The sequence below is a fragment of the Ranitomeya variabilis genome, chromosome 4 (genome assembly GCF_051348905.1).
Source record: "Ranitomeya variabilis isolate aRanVar5 chromosome 4, aRanVar5.hap1, whole genome shotgun sequence".
NCBI lineage: Eukaryota > Metazoa > Chordata > Amphibia > Anura > Dendrobatidae > Ranitomeya > Ranitomeya variabilis.
In genome coordinates, this window is record NC_135235.1 from 612793690 (window position 1) to 612816017 (window position 22328).

At 43.7% G+C, this 22328-nt stretch overlaps 1 protein-coding gene and 1 long non-coding RNA gene across 5 annotated transcripts in view; both read left to right on the plus strand.

Moving 5' to 3' along the window:
* The window catches only part of SDK2 (sidekick cell adhesion molecule 2), an 826128-nt gene that overhangs the window by 60305 nt on the left and 743495 nt on the right, over positions 1–22328 (plus strand). The window lies entirely within an intron of this gene.
* Positions 8444–22328, plus strand: part of LOC143769249 (uncharacterized) — a 34482-nt gene continuing 20597 nt past the window's right edge. Inside the window, exon 1 of the long non-coding RNA XR_013214298.1 lies at positions 8444–8527. This is a non-coding gene — a long non-coding RNA (uncharacterized LOC143769249). The remainder of the gene's footprint in view (positions 8528–22328) is intronic.

The following is a 22328-nucleotide window of genomic DNA, read 5'->3' on the forward strand; positions in this document are numbered from 1 at the left end:
ATGAGCACCATCTTACCCCCTAAAATTTTAAGCTCCAACCATCACATGTGATATTAACGAGAAGTATCCTAATAATGCCAAACAACCTGCTAAGATATTGCGCCACAATTCCCCCGACACAGAAGGTTGTGAACGTATGCACATCATTTATTGTGCTAATGCCTCTAATTTCACGAAGTCTTGTATCGTTTTTCTCATGCTGCTCCTATGCAAGTGCAGCGCCCCAGAGTCCTGGTCGTTGCAGTAATGTCGCTCTGCTGCTAAGGGGAGTGATGTTACGTCTGACTGCACTAAAGGAGTTCACCTGATCAGGTAACACTCACACTACACTTCACACTCCGGCCACCAGGGGGAGTGGTTCTATCTTGTAGGCCACTCCTCACACTCTGGTAAAACTGGGGGTTGGACAGGAAGACAGGGAGAAGTAACTGGGAAGAGCTAGTGAGAGGACCTGTCAGGGATGGGATCCTGGCAGACTCCTAAGAATAGCACAGACCAGTGAGCAACGGGGACACAGCAAAGAAGTGATAGAACCAGAAGGAGTCGTGCTGTAAGATCGAGGCAACATCCTTCTGAGGGGCAACAGTCGGTGGCCGGAACGCCGAGCAAGTAAGAGACTACAAGCATTACTTCAAACCACGGCTGGACAGCCAATTGTAGGTTGGCTGTCTCACTAAAACACCTAAGCAGACAACGGAGGCAGCTGTGGGAGAGGGGTGACTCTAGAGTCCCGGAAGAACTCCAGGCCTACCCCGTCATACGGGTGCGTCCTAGCCATATCATCTGGGGGACGGAGAGAACGAGCATCAGAGACAGACAGAAGCAGTTGTGAGGACTATCCCGGGGTGCTCAGCAGGGAAGGACTACAACACACAGGCGCTAGAAGGTAGACGCTGATTCCCACCTGTGAAGGGGACTCCTGATGTGCCTTCGGACCGGCCGGTCTCAGACAGCCCGGTTAACAGTGCCCTGGATTGGACACCTGAAGCCTTCAGTAAAGAGGTAAAGAGAGTGCAACCTGGTGTCCTCGCTATTAACTGCGACCGGCACTACACCGCACCACCACCACCATCCACATCTATTACTGTACGCCCCTCAGCAGGGTCACGGACCGGGTCTAGCCACCGTGACAACCCCAGAGCAGAGACTCAGAGGCCCGGTATCGGGTACCCCTCGGCCCTGCGGCAGTGGGGGCGCTACACAAACCTATACGTCCCCATGGTAATGGAGCGCCCCCACGCAAGGGCAATGGGGTACCCAGCACTGGGTCCTTCGGTTCGGGGATGTCACGGTGGCCCGACTCGGTCCGTGGCCCTAAGAGGGGCGTCCAATAAAAGGGAAAGATTATATGATGTTCGTGATGCCACCTGTGGTATTCGGTCAGGGTGACTGACGCTGCTTAGGGGTCCGCTGGGGTGATGTTATTGCAGCTAGATGGTATACCTTCCCACAGGTGAAGTGTATCCCCAAGGCTTCCCAAAGTGTAGATGGTGGATGGTAAGAGGCGCAGTAAAGAATGAGGACACAAGGTTGCAGTCTCTTTACCTTTACTGAAGGCTTCAGTGTCCACAGTCCAGGGCACCGGATCACAGGGTAGGCAGAGTCCGGCCGGTCTGAAGGCAAATCCAAAGTCTCCTTGTCCAGGTAGAATGCAATAGCCTTCCTATGCGCACAGTAACACAGTAGGTCCTCACTTACTTAATTTCTAATATGGTCCTCACTGTTATTACTCTTCTCTCTCTGTTCCCCGTGGTCGATAGAACAAAACCCGTATGACTGATGGCCTGAGGCTTGTTTATAGGGACCCTAGAGATGCCCCGACCCCCACAAGTTGCCACCGTGTCTTCTTAGGTATTAAGGTCGGGCAGCCAACTTGGAATTGACTGTCCTGCCAGTCTCTGAAGCAATAGCGTAGAGCGCTTTACTCCCTCGGTATTCTGGCTACCGGAACGCGCACCAGAAGGATGCAGCTCCTCTCGTCTACTATCCTCTCTGGTATCCACTTGTTGCTATGCCTTCGTTTCTCACTCACTACAACACGCTTCCTTTCAATGTCTCTTTCTTTGGATGCTGCCACACGTGGGGCAGGCGCAGCTCCGTGTCCCTCGTCCTCCTCAGACCGTAGTCTGGATCTGACTAGAAATCATTCCAGCCAGCTCGGCCTGGAGACCTTTCTCTCTCAGTCTCCAGCCAGGAACTCACCCTAAGTTTCCCTCCAACCACCAGTTTTACCTAACTGTGAGGAGTGGCCGAATAGATAGAACCTTTGCTCCCCCTAGTGGACTGGAGTGTGAAGTGTGTGGCTGTGATACCTGAACAGGAGATCTCCTTTACTGCCATAAGATGTAATATCACTCCCCCTGGTGGAGGAATAATACTACTGCAGCAACCAGGACTCTGGGGCGCTGCACTAACAACCACAGTCAAACCCAACAGTCTTATCTTGCATCATAGTTTTTTCAGTCAATACCCAGTGACTTGGCCACCTTCCGAATGTGTGTTGGTGGCAGAGATGGGAGAATATGACTGTAGGATTAGGGTTTATTTGGTTTATTTATTGGCTGTTACCATAGCGAAGCATAAGTTTGCATAGGAGCAGAAGATTCAAAAACGATAGGATATCTAAGACGTCTTACAAAGTTGCTTCAGTTTTTAGTTTTCACAGTGAAAGTGAAATCTGGCTAGGGACAATTGTAGTGTGTGTGAACTGTGCCAGCCAAAAGGGGCACAAAAGCCTCCTCGCCTCAGCTGGAGTTTTTCGATATGGGACTAGTGACATGTTTACCAGATCTACAGCCCAGGCAAAGTGCATTGTTGGTGTCACCTTGACAGGGGAGTAACTGCAATAGTTGCTGGGGTTGCAATTGCACCTAGGCCCTGGAGCTTACAGGGCCCCAAATGTTGCTTTAGCCCATATGAGAAGAGCATTACTATTAAAGATTTTCAATAATTTGGGACCCCATTGGACCTTTTGCATTGCGGCGCACAGGCTTCAAATTACGCCACTGCCCCTTGACACCCAGCAGCCGGTACAAATGCTCATGTTGCCCTCAACAACCCCATGGTGCTCTGTGGTCTGTCCCCATGATGGCATAAACACCATAATTAGTATCACTCTATGCTGCGTAACAGAAAATAACAAAACTCTGAGGTAAAAAAAAATGTCAAGATATGTGAGAAGAAGACAAGTTACCTCAGGACTAGTCACATACACATACAACAATGGTGCTTTACTGCACTAATATGTAATAGTGGCCAGGGTGGTAGCAGTTGGCAAGTGTTGTATATTTGACACCCCGGCATACCGCAGAAAAGAGTGGGTTCTGGCTGGGTGTTCGTGTTGTGAGGGGCCTTATGCCCATGTAGCCGATGGTGTTGGTTGACCAGGACCACAAACTCTACAAATCAATACATGAGGCTTCTGTTCTAACATGGAGTCTTAAGGATTATGTACAAGGATAACGGGCCCACGGTCTTAAGCACGTTTCCTTGACAGTAAGAAGCATTTTCATTCCTACTGTATCCTTCCTCTGTAGGCTACTCCAGGGCCCTGCAGCTTATCTGTTTCGTGCTACGTTGCCACAACCCAGCTTCTAGGCCACAGTCCTGATCAGCGAATCTCTCAACTCACTCAGCTGCTCCGCATCCTAGTATGGACGCCTTCGATTCTCCACGTGGGACCCTCACTAGTCCCACGCTCCCAGCCCTACTAAGGTCTGTTACCTTCAACACCAGCAAGCTCTCGGGTATCCAGTGATCTGGCATCATATTCGGGACCACCTCATAGAAAGTCTCTCAGTCTCATCCGTCACTCTCCTCAGAATATTGTTATTCCTCACTTCAGTCTCCTCCAGCTGTAGATCAGTCCTTCGAAGCAGTAGCCATTTACACTGCTTACTTCTATTTGAATTTTTCCCTATCTGACTAACTATCAGGAAGTAATCTCCTTTCCCTGCAGGCTAGCTTCTCCCCTATGGGCTAGTCCCAACATTAACATTGTATATGTCCTTACTGTCTGTTGCTGGGCACCTACATTCTAGCACTTTCCTATGTCCTAAACTATGTCTAATCCTTACACAGCACTGTACACTAAGCATTACCACACGTTACTTATAGATTATACATTAGTATATTACGATACCTTGCAATTCACATTGTATCACATACTACACAATGTACATCGAGAACTGCCGGATATAGCTCACACTTCACATGACACAATAGCTCTCTATATAAAAACTAGTGATGAGCAAATGTGCTCGGATAAGGTGTTATCTGAGCATGCTCAGGTGCTATCCGAGTGACTTCGGCGTGCTCAAATAATATGTTTCAGTCCCCAAGGCTGCATGTCTTGCGGCTGTTCGACAGCCACAACACATGCAGAGATTGTCTAACAAACAGGCGTCATTCGTGTGACATCCATTTGCTGTGTACCATCCGTGTGACATGTTCTGGAATAGAAAGCAGAATAGAAATGACAGATGTTTAGGTGTTAGATGTGCACAGACACAGAGAGATAGGTAGATAGATAGATATGGGATAGATAGATAGATAGATAGATAGATAGATAGATAGATAGATATGAGATAGATAGATAGATAGATAGATAGATAGATAGATAGATAGATAGATAGATAGATAGATAGATAGAAATATATCTGTGAGATATATAATTAATGCTTTGCGTATATTGCTTACTATTGTATTAAGCTAAAAAATATATAAATGAAAAAAAATGAAGTGGGGTCCCCCCTTATTTTTGATAACCAGAAACAGTAAAGTAGACCGCTGTGACCTGATATTATCAGGCTGGGAAGGTCCATGTTTATTGGGCCTTTCCCAGCCTAAAAATACTAGCCTGCAGCCGCCCCAGAATTAGCGCATCATATGAGATGTGACAACTCTGGTGCTTTGCCTCTTCGCGAATACCCTGGTACATTGGCAATTGGGGTAATGGTTGTTGGGGTTGATGCCACCTGTGATTTGTCAAAAATGACAGCTGGCATCAAGTCCTGGTGTTAGTAATGGAGAGGTGTCTATCCGAGACCCCCATTACTAACTCAGTAATCAAATAAAAAATGCATACACCAAAAAATACTTTATTTGAATAAAAGCTCCCTGACACTTTCCCTGGTTCACCAATTTATTTTTAAAAAAAAACAATGCAGGTCCGCCCTAGTCCTTGGAATCCACCGTAGTCCACAAATGTAAATCTGAAAAACATAAAAAAAATAAAATAAAAGCAAGACACTGTCTCTCGTTCACCAATTTATTTAAAAAAAATGTTCACACACAGGTCCGATGTAATCCAGCATTTCCTGAATCCAGCCCCAGCTCACGAAAACGCAAAATAACTCCATTTTGTCTGGTTTATTTTTACGGCGTTCATTTCCTGGTAAAAATTACCTGGAAATATGATTCTTCAAATTAGTATGGTTTATGATGTTATCAAAGTTGTATAGTTTTTTGTGGGATTTTCAGTAGTAAAAAAAATTTTAATTATTTTTATTAAAGGGAACCTGTCACCACGTTTTTGGAAGATGGGATAAAAATAGCGTTAAATAGGGGCAGAGGTGGGCGTTACATTAGTGTGTGTGTTATGCGTTTATTACCCACCTAAGTTGCCGAAATAACTTTGCAAAGTCTCCGTTTTCGCCTGTCAATCAGGCTGGTCAGGTCGCATGGGCGTTGTCTTCCCCCAGATTTGGCGTAGTTTTCCGTTGGTGGCGTAGTGGTGTGCGCATGCCCAAAGTCCGGAATCCTCTTCCAGGGGATTTAAAATAGCGCGGTGTTCGTTATTGCATTGGTGATCGGTGGGCGCGGCCATCTTCCTTTGGCCGCGCGTGCGCAGAAGCGGCGCTCTGCTGGCCGCGGCTTCAGGAAAATGGCCGCCGCGATATCCATCTGCGCACGCGCGGCATCCCGCGGCCATTTTCCTGAAGCCGCGGCCAGCAGAGCGCCGCTTCTGCGCACGCGCGGCCAAAGGAAGATGGCCGCGCCCACCGATCACCAATGCAATAACGAACACCGCGCTATTTTAAATCCCCTGGAAGAGGATTCCGGACTTTGGGCATGCGCACACCACTACGCCACCAACGGAAAACTACGCCAAATCTGGGTGAAGACACCACGCCCATGTGACCTGACCAGCCTGATTGACAGGCGAAAACGGAGACTTTGCAAAGTTATTTCGGCAACTTAGGTGGGTAATAAACGCATAACACACACACTAATGTAACGCCCACCTCTGCCCCTATTTAACGCTATTTTTATCCCATCTTCCAAAAACGTGGTGACAGGTTCCCTTTAATGTTGTCATTTTTAGAGAACGTCAGTGGAACTGTGTGAGCTTTTTGCATGATGAGCTTATGTTTTTATCAATACCATTTTGGGGTAGATTCGATGTTTTTATCACTTTCTAATGTAAAAAAAATGGCATGTATATAGATACAGTGTTTACTGTATGGGTTAAATTTCTTTCTATTTTGATAAATCGTATTTTTACGGATGCTAAAATACCAAGTATATTTACTTCAACAGTGAGTGATCATCGTACTCGGCAGCACGTCGTCCTGCGTAAACAGAATCTGTGCTGCTGAGAGCAGTCTGCCTGTGTAAACAGGTTATGAAATCACCGCTGACCAGCAAACGTGTTACTAGTCAGCGTTAGTTTACAGCTGCTCATCGCGCAGTGTAAAAGGACCCCAATTTGCAGCAATTTTTGTGCCACTGTCAAAGTCGCCATATATCCCAAACCTTAAAGTCCATGTAGGGGCTCATAAGACTCATGTATAGTACCAAGTAGGAACAAATTTACTGTAGTAAAATGACACATTATTAATAAATGATTAAGCTTTCCAAATTTTTCAAAATTCTTAGGAAAGTAAATAAGCGACAAGCGGGGTGGTGGTGCGCATGGCTAGCTCCAATTTAACGGAATTTTAGAGATCTGTTGAAGGATTAGTAGAAGTCACAGCAGCCGGACCACCATCAGTCACGGAGGTATCACCTATCTTGGGGATAAGCGATGACTGACAAGATTTTGGAATGACCCTTTAAGTGCTACTGTATAAATGCAAGTACCCATTCACTATCCGGTCCTTTACATAAACAGCTTTGCTTCGAGTATCATTTATTCTGTATAATATGGCATGCTCCAGTGTTCCTGATATGTGTTCCTCTGTACAGTAAGCTGTATTTCATTTTAATTTATACTCTAAAGTCTCAAGTTCATTCATGTGTGGAAAGTTTTTTTTCCGTCTTTGCTTGTAATAACAAATTGTTGCTGTTTGTTCGTTATTTGAAATCTTTAACGTCAAGTATTAAGTATCTACGAGAACCACAAGTTAACGTGTCTGCAATTATAGGGCTGCTGCCATGTTATAGGGAGAGGAGCACCAAAGGGTTTATTAACTGCTCTATTTAATGCTGGGATTGGGCCAGATTTATCAATTTTTAAGATATGAAAATTTACTATTTTACCAAATTCATCAGAGTGGCTCTTATGATATTATGGCATTAGAACAACTTGGCTTCTTTGGTTCCTTTTGGGCACCAGTTGTTTTTGCATCATTAGTTCTTTTCCATCTCACCACTTGGATATTGGTGGTATATTGTTATCATGTTATCATATTTCACCATTGCCTGTAATGAAGCAACACCCCTATAAGGTTCACATGGGGAGGTGGATCCACTAAGCCTCATGTCCGGGTGGGTGTTGGTGCAGCTACCTAGAGGACACGTGGAACAGTGATGACTTGGACAATCAGGAATCTCAAGAGCTGTAGGACAGATAAAGTGCAACCGAGCAGGGATGAATGCAAATTGAAGCATGATGTGCACTTATGGTGGAGAACACCAAACATGGATCTCTCTAGTCTCAATCCTAAGGCACAGGTGTATTTATTAGTGGGCCTTAAATAGGGGAGATGATGTAATTGAGCTACACCGGGTAACTTGCAAAAAACATTGTAGAGCACAGCAGAGGGCAGTGGACCCAGAGTAAGGAAGCGGAGCCTGGGATACCCGAGATAGGTGTGCAATATCCCAACTTTATGATATGGCAGCTTTTATTAAAGGGAGTCTGTCAGCACACAAGAACCAAACCAAGCACCCTTGACATAACCTGGCAGTTCAGTGCACTTTCTCACCTTTTCTTTCTGTCTGTTTCCATTGTTCTTTTGCTTAGGCTTTACAGGAGCATGGAGATGAACAAATCCTAATTAGGCAGATTTGCTCTGTTCGTTCGAGATTTCATTGTTAATAAAACAATAAAATATCACCCTAATTTCACCTCTCACCTGTCCCTGATGCTACATCCCACCCCAGTTTTTGGCTAGCTATGGTCTTCTAGTTATTCAGGCACTCCCACTAGGCTTTGACAAACGTTGTGACATCACAACGTTCATCACCCATGTGGTACAATGCACATTATACCACACTGGAGGCGCCAGGGTGAATTGACGACTGGAGCAGATGCCTTTTGTAGTGAATGGAGAACCTATGGGAGTTGCGGTGGCAGGGAGAGGTGAGGAGCAAGATGAGCATGATCTTTTATTGTTTTTTAATTCCTTCCAGCACACTGGGGATCACTGGCTGCCATTTTTCGGTATTCACACAGATAAAATTCCTCCCCAAGAATTGAGAATAGACACGTTTGGTGAATTTTTGGGAAATTGTAAATGAAGTCTATTTGCTTAGGATCAATTCTCTCATCCTTAGCAGAAATTCATCTAACTGCGCAAATGCCTAGGACCCTATATAGGGGACCCACTGGGGGACACAGACAGAAAAGGGCCCCTGTGAAAGAACAACATATGGGCCCTTTGCATCCCAATAGGTAGAAATGGGCCCTCTAACTGTTGGACCCCTGTGCGGTTGAACAGATTGCACAAATGATATGTCCGCCCCTAAGGGACCTCTCTGACATCCTATTGCCCTATTAGGGCATTTTACCAGAGGTAGTCCTGATGGAACCTGGTAAGTCAAATTGTCACCACAATGAAATGTTCTAAAGGGTTTTTTTCTGATATTTACTTGTAACACTCTGGATTTATAGGGCTCAGATATAAGCCGGATTTTAAGCTGCAAATCTAAAGGTACAGTATGTCTATAAGTTATATGGGCAGCACAGTGGTGCAGTGGATAGCACAGCAGCCTTGCAGCGCTGGAGTCCTGGGTTCAAACCCCACCAAGGACAACATCTGCAAAGAGTTTGTATGTTCTCTCCGTGTTTGCGTGGGTTTCCTCCGGGTACTCCGGTTTCCTCCCACATTCCAAAGACATACTGATAGGGAATTTAGATTGTGAGCCCCAACGGGGACAGTGATGATAATGTGTGCAACCTGTAAAGCGATGCGGAATATGTTAGCGCTATATAAAAATAAAGATTATTATAGGTTGTTGCAGTCAGCGCTAGTATTGCATTGTACATCTGTTCTTTATAACTTTATGAGATACGTGTTCTCTGTGCTTATGAAGTACAAGCAGCCTCCCTGAACCTAAACAAGGAAAGGCAGCTCGGCCCGTAATAGATAAATCCCCATTGTTACATTATCCTGCAGCTGTTTTACATTTCCAGCAGACATTCGAGAAATCCACCGCGATCAAACATCAATCAAACTGGATCATCTATTAATGGTGACAACTACTGTCTATTGTCCCGGACTCTGCCCCGGCTAGGAACACCATGGAATAGTAATACGAGCTTGTTTAACGTCTTAACATGTAACTGCATATTTATAGCCGACATTTGTCTTACTGTGGCTCAGCTTTCAAAGTCCATTGAAAAGGAGTCCATCACAGCAGTGGGTTCACCGGAAAAAAAACTGTTTTTGTTTCCGAATTGCAGAACTTTTGTTGTGATCATGTTTTTTTTTTATAGCTGTATAGTAAGTTTTGTTTTTTGAGATTACTATGATGTCACTGGTCGCCTATGGGCGACTCAAGCATATGAGCATTCTTGTTAGGATGTTTGTAAAGTTACCCGTGACCTTAGGGTTGTAGGATTGTAATTGGATTGTAGGATTTTATTTTGACTTGCACTTAAAGGGAACCTGTCACCAGTTTTTGTGCCTATCAACTAAAAATATCATCTAATAGAGTGTGAGCTATACATTCCCCAACTACTTTTGAAATCCCCCGACTCCCCATGAATCCCCCACAAGAACCTTTTATATTGCTCCTGCACTGTATGGCGATATCCTCGGTCCGGTCCGATGGGCGTTGGTTCTGGCCCCTCTCTCCACCCCAAATCGGCGTGCTGTACGCGTGCCGTTCTGTGAATAGCGTTGTTCGCGTACAGGTCCCGCGCGTACGCCTTCAAATTGCCTTCTGCGCATGCGCAGTATGCTTTGCCCAACTGCGGGCAAAGCTGAAAAGCATTAGTGCGCATGCTCCGGTAAACTACGTCCTGGAACACAGCGAAAGACTTCAGGGACAGAGTACTTCCGGAGCATGCGCACTAATGCTTTTCAGCTTTGCCCGCAGTTGGGCAAAGCATACTGCGCACGCGCAGAAGGCAATTTGAAGGCGTACGCGCGGGACCTGTACGCGAACAACGCTATTCACAGAATGGAATGCGTACAGCACACCGATTTGGGGTGGGGAGAGGGGCCAGAACCAACGCCCATCAGACAGGACCGTGGATATCGCCATACAGCACGGGAGCACTATAAAAGGTTCTTGTGGGGGATTCATGGGGAGTCGGGGGGTTTCACAAGTAGTTGGGGAATGTATAGCTCACACTCTATTAGATGATATTTTTAGTTGATAGGCAAAAAAACTGGTGACAGGTTCCCTTTAAGCAAATGTTGCCTTGAAGTACAAGGATGCTAAATGGTCCTCTACTTCCATGTCACTTAAAGGGGCTGTACATGGTAGTGAGAACATGACTGCTTTCTTCCTTGAATAGTTTCACACCTATCCATGAAGTGAACTTTATATTGCCGTTCAGCTCCATTGAAGTGAATGGTGAGTAGCCCGTGGATAAAGGGGAGGGTTTTAACGCTAAATGCACTAAAATTGCCACTACCCGCAGACAGAAGAAAGCATTTGGGACAGATGTACTAATCATGTCTAACACACTGTATAGACAATAAAAAGAATTGGGTTACAGTTGTGCAGATCAAATATGGGGGGCATTAGATCTCTGCCTGCACCCTCTGCTGTGAACAGAGAATTGAAGCAGGTTATTTGCTGATGAGAAGCCATGGAGTGTGTGCGCAGAGTAACTAATAGCTAGCTGTCAGTGTTGTATAACCATCAGAGCCAGCAGAGGACTCCTGTATGGTTCCTGTATGGTTCCACTGGCACATAGGTGTTACACACCAACCTTGTGTAGCCATTCTGACTGTACTCCATAGACAGCACAAGGTAAAACAATATTTTTGTATTACAATTCTACTTTACAGTCGCATCTTAGGCACGTGTGTCGTGAGAGTGTTGTCATGACAAATTAGTGGTGTTGGTTGTGTTGATTCATGACAGGCCAATTTCATCTGTGACTCACGTTGGATCATATTTATACACTTTTGTCTTATCTTGCGCCATCTCTTGGTTGGGTTACCCTCAGACCAATTTTTTTACCTAATTTTTTTTAAATCACATGTTGGCTTATTTTGAGCCACTCACTTTCCAGCTAAGCCAGACTGTCTGATGAGCCATACCCTGTCCAGCTAACCCACACACTAAGCTTAGCCACACCTCTTCCAGCTAAGCCACTCCCTCCAATAAAACCACACCCTTTCCAGTTAAGACCCGCACTCTATAAAGCCACACTCTGTCTAACTAAACCTCAATTTCCCATGAAGCCACACACCCCATAAGGCCACACCCTTTCTTAAGCAACACCTTTCATGAAGCCTCTTCTTTTCCAGCTATGCCTCACCTTTTCAGTTTAGCCACACCATTTCTGTCTAAGCCACTACCCTTCCCATGAAGCCACATCCTTTTTAGCTAAGCCACATCCTACCATAAAGCCTCATTCTTACTGGTTAAGCCACACCCTACCATAAAGACACACCCTATCCTGTTAAGCCACATCCTACCATTAAGCCTCACCCTTTCTTGTTAAGCCACACCCTACCATGAAGCCACACCGTACCATAAAGCCTCACTCTCTCCAGCTAAGACAAATACTCCCATGAATCCACATGCTTAGCTGGTAAGCCACACCCTCCCTTCCAGCCACACCTTTCCTTTAATCCACACCCTTACCTGCTAAACCACACCCTCCCATGCAGCCTCTCCCTTTACAGCTAAGCCACACCCCTTACATCCAAACCACACCCTCCCATGAAGCCACATTGCTTCCAGCTAAGCCACACGCTTGCATGAAGTCACCCCCTTTCATGCTAAGCCATACTCTCCCATGAAGTCCCTTTCTTTCCTGCCAAGACACACCCCTATACAACTAAGCCACACCCCTTGCAACCTAGCCACACCCTCTAATGCAGCTACAACTCTTTTTAGGTGAGCAACAAACAGTATTTTAAACAATAGATTCCAAATTAAAAAGAAAAAAAAAGTCTAGGCGCACTCACAATAGGTCCATGTGTCCTAATACTGTATATACCTGCTCACAATGAGTTTCCCTTTAATTGCTCAGGAATATCCTTGCCTGCTCCATTGCTGTGTCCCTCTGTCTCTCCAGTTTGGAGTTTATCCATTACTTGCTTATATATTTCTGTTCGCCAGGGAACTTTCTTTTTCACCTCTGAATATATATTACTTTCCTTATTATTAACCAGCGATGTAATCCTATTAACCCTTACTTGCCTTTTTTCATTTCCGCCAAGAACACCGTCTAAGCCGCAGCACGACTGCCAGTTTCCTAGGGGTTAAGGCGGTGACGTTAATTTCCTATAAAATAAAAATATATGCAACTCAGAAGCTTCATCTAGTAGATTTACATAGGGGTTTTTCTGCCAAGTCTCACTTACAGAGATCAGTCTGGAAACTATGCCCTTGCAGACAAACTGAAGGTGAATCACTAAAGGTTTTTTTTTCTATCTCGCTGCTTGAAAATTTATAGGTATATATATATTAAAAAGCATAAAAAAAAGATATATATATATATTCTGGTTAGCAATGCAGAAAAAAAAGATGAATGAGCTGCGGATCTCATAAAATGGGTTTGTCAGTTCTGTAAACTTTATGAAATTCCAAAAACTTGCATTTTTTTTTTTACGCTGTTAATCAGTCCCATCATCCATCCTTGGCATTCGCTGGCATTTATGGTTGACATTCTCATCTCATGACAGATTGCAAGCTCTGTGGTTGTAGCAAAGCACAGGGATAACTCATGGTTGCATCATGATGTTGGAAGCTTTCCAGGGAAATTAATATATATATTACTTTTATTAGAGGGTATCCGCAGTGCCCTTACTGTGAGGATACCCGCATGTGATTATGTGCCACGGTAACCTGTTCTGCATGCTGATAATGTCCTGTAGGTTCCAATATGACAATATAAGGGAACATCTTATTGAGATACTCTATTTTATCGGCAACATTTACACATCATTGTCTATGTAGGTTTGGTTGTATTGAAGCCAAATTTTGAGTCGTAAAAAGTCGCCTAAATTTTGTTCAAACACTCAAGTCTCTTACGACACAAGAAGTGGAAACTATGATCGGGGGGAAAATACTATAATTAAATCTATGTTCTCGTCTACACCTCTTCTGAAGAGTGCTTTATTCCGAGGAAAGTCCTATCCAAAAATTCATTCACCACTGGGGACAATTTTTGTAATTTTTTTCTACTTAAATCTGTGTATTTAGGGTTTAAAAAAAATACTTTTTGCAATTGGGTTTCCTTAAAAATTTTGCATTGTTTGGGTTTTATTTCTTTCAACTTTGATGTAGCCAGTAGTCATTAATCAGCTGAAAAGTGCTCTGAAAAAGACAAAAGAAAGAGTTACAATCTCTCCTGTGAGTGCATCAGAGGAGCTCACTGATGGTTCCACATTAACTCAAACGGTAATTTTTTTTTAATGAAACCCAATTGCAAAAATAAATGTTATACCTAAATACATGCATATAGGAAAAACAAAAGAAGAATAAAATTGTGCCGAAAGGTGGACAACTCGTATGTCAGCCTTAATGAAGGGCGCGCTAAATTCTTTTGGCACATATTTCATCTGTCGTGTGTAAGAAATATACATGGGACAGGCTGCAGGTCTACAGTTCTGTATTAACTTACACCACTCTCGCTGTAAATTATGAAGAACTTTTAGCTGAGCTTAGTCATGTACCGTTTTGCATGAATTTTTCAAAAAGTTGGCCAAGACTAGTGTTAAAATACATTTTCTTTTTTTGCGCCACTTGGAGTTACACAAAAATGTTGCCAAATTTCATGAAGTTTTATGCCACAAATCTGGCAAAAACTGCTTGATGAGTTGGCCCTCATTGCATTGCAGAAGTGGATGAGTTTCTCGCACCATTGAGTTTCTATGAATCTCCTTTATTCCATTTCAACTAGCGCCAATAAAATGTGGGAATTTTGATCACAACCACCAACCAAAGTCTATCGTCCCACACTGGTTAAAGAGCAATCTAGGCTTTGCATTTCTGTACTATTTCTCAAGACCCTAGTCAGAGGCATAGATAGGGGTTCAGCATATGGGGGTTAAACAAATCTAATTGGGCCCCATAAATATGGTAGGTATAGTGGGCACCTCAACAGTTAACAATGCTGTTACTGAATCAAATTCACTATACTTAGACCAAGACTGTTTTTCACCGCCATAAAGTGGCAACACAGTGGAAGATACCAGTTCAGCAGACCATATAATGGATTACAGTGGGCATTTCAGAGCCCATTTTTTGGGATCGGTAGGGATCCCTGCTGTCACGATCGGAATAATCCTTTAAGCTTGTTATACACATTACATTAATGAAGGAAAAACTCACTCATTTTGGCAGGACTGACCAACCATCTAATGTTTACAGAGGTTTTCCTACTCACCCCTTATGACAGATGTTCAGGACGAAAATTCAGAAAGTTCTATCTAAGTCTATCAGCGGCTTACTCCTGCTCCCCAAAAGTAACATATTCTTGCTTTTGTCAATTAATTCTAACTGGAGAACCATCTTAATGAGAACAGTGATCTTCTGGAAGGCAATATCTACTTCCGTTATCTTCACTGTTTATAGCTACTCATATTGCCAGATGCAGGATCATATCATAAATCGATGTTAAATTTATGTTTATAAATAATTAACCAAACTTTTCATTGCGTTCGTATCACCAAATAATTCATCAATGGATTGTTTTAAATATCATAACACTGTAATTATAGTGACAAGGGCTATTATAGGTCTCACAATCGCAAAAATCTTAATCTATACGGTCAGTGTAACAAATGTGTGTTTATACACAAGGCATCGTGGTAAGTAATGTATGCCATCTCCATATTAAGCTGACGAATTCATACATAACGATAAATAATTAAGGCATTGCTTGAGGCCGTCAGTGGGAAGGTCTTCATCTAGTTAGGTCTTACATCATTGTGCTTGACAGGTCTGCGAGAAGTCCTTGTGGTTCCCTGCCTATTAACTAACAACCTCATTAATTATGGTCATACACAATCGATTTTAGTATTTAGCAGTGATACTTACACAAGGGCTGGCGATAAGTTGTTTTTTTTACTATATCCGTAAACATGGGCTTTACTAAGCATGCCAAGGTGACCAGGTGACAGACATCTTTGGGAATTGGGCGTACGAGTTTTATTGGAATTGTCAATATGTCCTGCACATTTCTCGGAAAACAAACATCTGAGTCTAGTGTCAAATGGTCAATGTAAAGCAAGGATTTAATTATGACCCAACATGAGTATAGACAAAAATCAATCGACATAAGTGAGATATTGAACCGGCTGTCAATACGAGCTATCTGTTTAACCTGCCTTGTAAGTGGTGCTTGAGAATCTGAGCTCAATACAACAGTCCTAAGCTTAGAGCCTTTCCTAAAAGATACACTATGCTTTATTAGACTCTGGATATGTGTCTGAAACCAATATGTTCAAGGCTAAGTACCAATATGTTGTCTGTGTCAACAAATGAAGACCATATTTATAGCCCCTAGAGGTTGAAGACACATTGAAGTGTTTATTTCCATTAGGTTTATAACCAGAATAAAAGGATTCTTTTATTCTTTACTCCGGCACAACGACGATGTGGTCTCTAATCTCATCTCCTAACTGCTTATTTTCGATAATGATCTTCTCCTCCCGATTCTGCTGGATGATTACTGGAGCTGAGAACATTTTGTATGCTCAATCACACAACTTTTTTTTATTTTTGAGCCATGCTTAAATTTTACGAAACTGAACGTGACAATGTTCACATGACCTTTTTTTCAGGTGGTCGAAAGCGATGAGTGCTTTAGGAAACGCTGGTGCTTTCTTGACTTTTTTTTATCTTGAAGCATTTTGTTTAAGTGGTTATCTGGGACTGTTGTATATTTTTCATATGGGCTAAGAACTTACAGGCAGGTAGTTGCAAATTACATTCCTGTTTTGCCTGGCGCCAAAATCTACAGTCTCAAAATGATCATGGAGTGCTCCTACAGGTGATTTTGCAGCTTTCAATCACATCATGTGGACAGAGTAGCCTCTTCTCTTGAATTCTGCTTTGTTGATGTTCCAGTCACTCCTTTTACCTGGTTGAAATCACTTTTTTGGAAACCTGAAGTGGTTAAGACAAAATGTCCAAAACCTTGAACCAGGGCCGGACTGGCCATCGGGCACTTCTGACAAATGCCAGAAGGGCTGGTGCCAGTAGTGGGCCGCTCGATCCGTGCACGCTGTGCCACTGTCAGCGGCGCCAGCGCCGACTCACCTCCCGCCAACACCGCCGCATTCAACTATACCAGCGTCTATGACGCCGGTACAGTTGAATGCAATGATGGAGGAGAGAGCGTCTCCTGACGCTCCGTCTGCCATCATTCCCCGCTCTGCCTCTGACACTGCGCGATGACGTCATATCATTGCGTACCTGCTGTGTGCTGGGCAGACTGCAGCCGCTGAGACCTGAGCCAGGAGCAGCGCAGGGCATGAGGAGGGGTGAGGATTGTATGTTTTCTTTTTTTAAAATATATCAATGAGTGATAACTGGATTGATTGTGGGGCTATGGGGGGGCGCTACATTACATTCTATCGGGGGTCTGTATTACATTCTATGGGGGGGCTGTATTACATTGTATGGCGGGCTGTATTACATTCTATGGGGGTTGTATTATATTCTATGGGGGGCTGCGTTACATTCAGTGGGGGGCTGTATTACATTCTGTGGGGGGCATTATTACATTCTATGGGGGGCTGTATTACATTCTATGGGGGGGCTGTATTACATTTTATGGAGGGCTGCCTGTATTACATTTTATGGGGGGGGCTCTATTACATTCTATGGGGGTTGTATTATATTCTATGGGGGGCTGTATTACATTCTGTGGGGGGGCTATATTACATTCTATGGGGGCTGTAGTACATTCTATGGAGGGCTGTATTACATTCTATGGGGGGCTGTATTACATTCTACGGGGGGCTGTAGTACATTCTATGGGGGGCTGTATTACATTCTATGGGGGGCTGTATTACATTCTACGGGGGGCTGTATTACATTCTATGGGGGGGCTGTATTACATTCTATGGGGGGCTGTATTACATTCTATGGGGGGGCTGTATTACATTCTATGGGGGGGCTGCCTGTATTACATTCTATGGGGGGGCTGTATTACATTCTATGGGGGGGCTGCCTGTGCTGCATTCTATGGGGGTTGTATTATATTCTATGCAGGGCTGTATTACATTCTGTGGGGGGGCTGTATTACATTCCGTGGGGGGGCTGTATTACATTCTATGGGGGCTGTATAACATTCTATGGGAGGGCTGTATTACATTCTATGGGGGGCTGTATTACATTCTACGAGGGGCTGTATTACATTCTACGGGAGGCTGTATTACATTCTACGGAGGGCTGTATTACATTCTATGGGGGGCTGTATTACATTCTATGGGAGGGCTGTATTATATTCTATGGGGGCTGTATTACATTCTGTGGGGGGATGTATTACATTCTATGGGGGGCTGTATTACATTCTACGGGGGGCTGTATTACATTCTATGGGAGGGCAGTATTACATTCTATGGGGGGCTGTATTACATTCTACGGGGGGTTGTATTACATTCTATGGGGGGCTGTATTACATTCTATGGGGGGCTGTATTAAATTCTATGGTGGGGGCTGTATTACATTCTATGGGAGGGCTGTATTACATTCTATGGGAGCTGTATTACATTCTACAGGAGGGCTGTATTACATTCTATGGGGGACTGTATTACATTCTATGGGGGGCTGTATTACATTCTACCGGAGGGCTGTATTACATTCTATGGGGGGCTGTACTACATTCTACGGGAGGGCTGTATTACATTCTATTGGGGGCTGCCTGTATTACATTCTACGGGGGGCTGTGTTACATTCTACGGGGGGCTGTATTACATTCTATGGGGGGCTGTATTACATTCTATGGGGGGCTGTATTACAGTTAATGGAGGGCTGTATTACATTCTATGGGGGGCTGTATTGCATTCTATGGGGGACTATTACATTCTATGGGAGGGCTGTATTACATTCTATGGGGGCTGTATTACATTCTGTGGGGGGCTGTATTACATTCTATGGGGGGCTGTATTACATTCTATGGGGGGCTGTATTACATTCTATGGGGGCTGTATTACATTCTGTGGGGGGCTATATTACATTCTACGGGGGGCTGTATTACATTCTACGGGGGGCTGTATTACATTCTATGGGGGCTGTATTACATTCTATGGGGGCTGTATTACATTCTGTGGGGGGCTGTATTACATTCTATGGGGGGCTGTATTACATTCTACGGGGGGCTGTATTACATTCTACGGGGGGGCTGCATTACATTCTATGGGGGGCTGTATTACATTCTATGGGGGTTGTATTATATTCTGTGGGGGGCTGTATTACATTCTATGAGGGAGGATTGCATCATACTCTTTTATAGGGCTACATTATATTCTATGGGGAGGTAGGCTGTATTATATTCTATATTAAATGTATTCTATGTATTACATTTATTATATTCTATGAGGGGTGATTGCTTCATACTGTATGAGGGGGCTACATTATATTCTGTGGGAAGCTGCATTATACTATATGAGGAGGGCTGCATTGTATTCTATGGAGGGGCTGCATTATGCTCTATGAGGGGGCTATCATATATTATATATGCAGGGGCTGCATTATACTATATGAGGGTGCTGCATTATATTCTCTGGGGGGTTACATTATACTCGGGGCTACAATATATTCCGTGGGGTGGCTGCATTATTATACTCTGGGGTGGCATCATTATACTATATGTGGGCTGCATTATTCTGTATCGAGGACTATGGGGAATACATTATACTATATAAAGAACTATGGGGTGCATTATACTATGGGAAGTGAATTGTACTACATGGATGACTATGGCGGTGTATTATACTATATGGAGCACTATGAGGAGTGTATTATACTATATGGAGGACGGAGGAGTGTATTATACTATATGGAGGACTGAGGTGCACATTATAATATATGGAGGACTATGGGGTGTGTTATACTAAACAAGCAAAATGCTGCCTATTCATCGAGTGATTGGATTGTTTATATGGGAACAGATATCCTTGTTCTCAGCAGCACATTGCCAGTGTAAACTGTAGATGTGCTGCTGATAATATGATGCTGTATGGGGACAGATTGATCTAATTGTGATTGTTCTGTTCCCTTCATTCTTTCTCAGTTGGTGTAAAGAGGCCGGGAAACAAGCGAACGACTTCAGTATTGTCGATCACACTCGTTTAGTGGCCTGAGATCAGCGCATGTAAATACAACAGAAATGCTTCGCAGGGAGACCAGGCAAGGATGATGACAGTTGTAGTTAGCACCCTACGCCTGGGAATAGCGCTAATTCTAATGCTTTTCCCAGCCGCCAGAGCATTTAATTCTGGTATGTGTAATGATTTTTAGGGTTGATGTCAGCTGCGGAATGTCAGCTGCTATCAATCCCTGGTGTAAGTAATGGAGAGGTGTCTATCAGACACCCCCACTACTAGCCCAGACCTGGTGAGAGCCAGCAACTCTGAAGAGCGGTGACAGTAGTAACAATACCGATCTTCACAGTCGCCGAGCTCAGCGCAAGACCTGGAATATCTGAAGAGCGGTGACGTTACTGACGTTCTCCGCTCCTCAGAGTCACCGGGTCTCGTGCTGCACAGCGGAACCAAAAGTGGCTGTAGGCAAAGTTTATGGAGCATCAGAATGAGGTTCCATAGCCTTTGGTCATCTCAATCCCTTCATTATCTACGAGATCCAGTTATGTAGGTAAAGTAGCGGCTTTTCTTAGTACTGCAACTAAAAGCCATAAATATTACTGAGTTGTAATGCGGGATACAGCTGTAATTATATGTTATATAGTCGTGTTACACTCCCCTCACTTCTTGTAACCTACAAGTGTACAAAGAGATTATACAGTCACCATGTGACAAGTGGGTCTGTGTAACTTCAAATGCCAGGGCTGAATTTTAGTCCCAGGCCGGCCCTGCCTTGAACGTATGAACAACAAAGCTGTTTTTCAATAGAAATGATTTAAAAGAGTCTTTCAAGCACTTTCTAAGCCCTTTTTCAGACCTTCTTCACAGTCTGAGAAAAGCATCATGTGTACATAGACTTGGAATGTGGAAGTTATACTGGATTAGAGAACACTGTCTTTTCTAAAACTGAGCACCATACACAATGCCTAAAAGCGACTCATATTTCAATTGTAAAGATCCATCCATTCATTACACAAAAAATTAAACTTTATATTTAAAGAGCACAATAAAAGTTTAATATTACTTATGCTAACCATTATATTTGTTGTTAGTAAAAGTAATAATGATAAAAAACAATAAGGAATAGGGAAAACTCGTCATTACCCGCGTCAAATATATTGAATGGGTTGGGACAACCCCTTCTCAAACTAAATGTTCAGCCCCAATAAAATAATAGGGCCTATACTCCCCTCCCATGCAGGCTCTGTTCCAGCGGTTTCGGCAATCGCGGTCCCAGGGCTGTGATGCAATGGAATGACAAGTGATGGAATGACACGTGATGTCCGGCATCAAGTCAGCGCTGGAGTCCCTGTCTCCACCTTCAAACAAAACTGAACAAGAAGAGGAAGTTTATCCAAAGATGGAGACAGTGATGCCCGAGCTGATTGGGCACGTGCATCACGTGTCACACCACCGCATCACAGCCCCAGGGAGAGCGAGTGTCGACACTGTGGGAACAGCGCCAGAACGGGAGGTAAGTATAGGCTTTATTATTTTATAGGGGCCGAATATTTAGTTTAAGAAAGGGTTGTCCTAGTAGTGGACAACCTCTTTAAGAGGCGCATGTGAGCTGCCATGCACCAGCATATAAAATGTATTCCATTAGCATTCATTATGCTACATTTGCCTGCCACGCTTGGTTCGGTCCCATTACGCTTAGCTCTGTGCACTTTCAAAAAGTTGGAAAAACTGACATGAAAAATGTCACGCAGTTTTTCCACCAGATTCCTAGTGCAAAACTGTTTTATGAATGAATACACCAAACAAGTGTCGGACTGCGGTGACAAGGGCCCACCCGTAGCCCACTTTTCACCTGCATGCAAATATTATACTACCTTCGTTCACAAATTTACCTATATCTCTATATAATAATAAACTGGGTAGCGTGGTTAATGAATGATGAGATGCTGCTTTTGTCTGTACAGAGTGAATCAAGTGAATTATGCCAAGTACTGCCCATACAGTGGGGTTGGGGGCACAGATTTACACAGGGGCCCACTGGGGAATTCCCCTGTTACCCTGTGGGCTAGTCCGAGCCTGCACCAAACCCAGTCCTGTATGGCATCATTTATTTATGATCAATTATAAACCCTGGAAATTAGAGAAGATAGAGAGGGAATTCCACTTCGCTTTTATGCCAATTTTGTTTTGTATAAAAGTCACGAATTTGAAGCTTGACTTGAAATCAGGTGGAGTTTAGTGGAAGGGACAGGATCTGATAAAATCACTATTTGTTACACCATAAAGCGACGTCTTTTCCGGTTTACGTTCTGCATTCTTGAAGCCGTGCGCCTCACACTCCAACACATATAAAACACAAGTTATGATCAATTTCCCCCAGATAGTGCTTGTGTTTTCTTTTTTTTCCGTAGGAAGCACTATAACTTTAATTAGGGTCGGGTGATAGCAACTTTTTTCGGAAACAGTTATAAT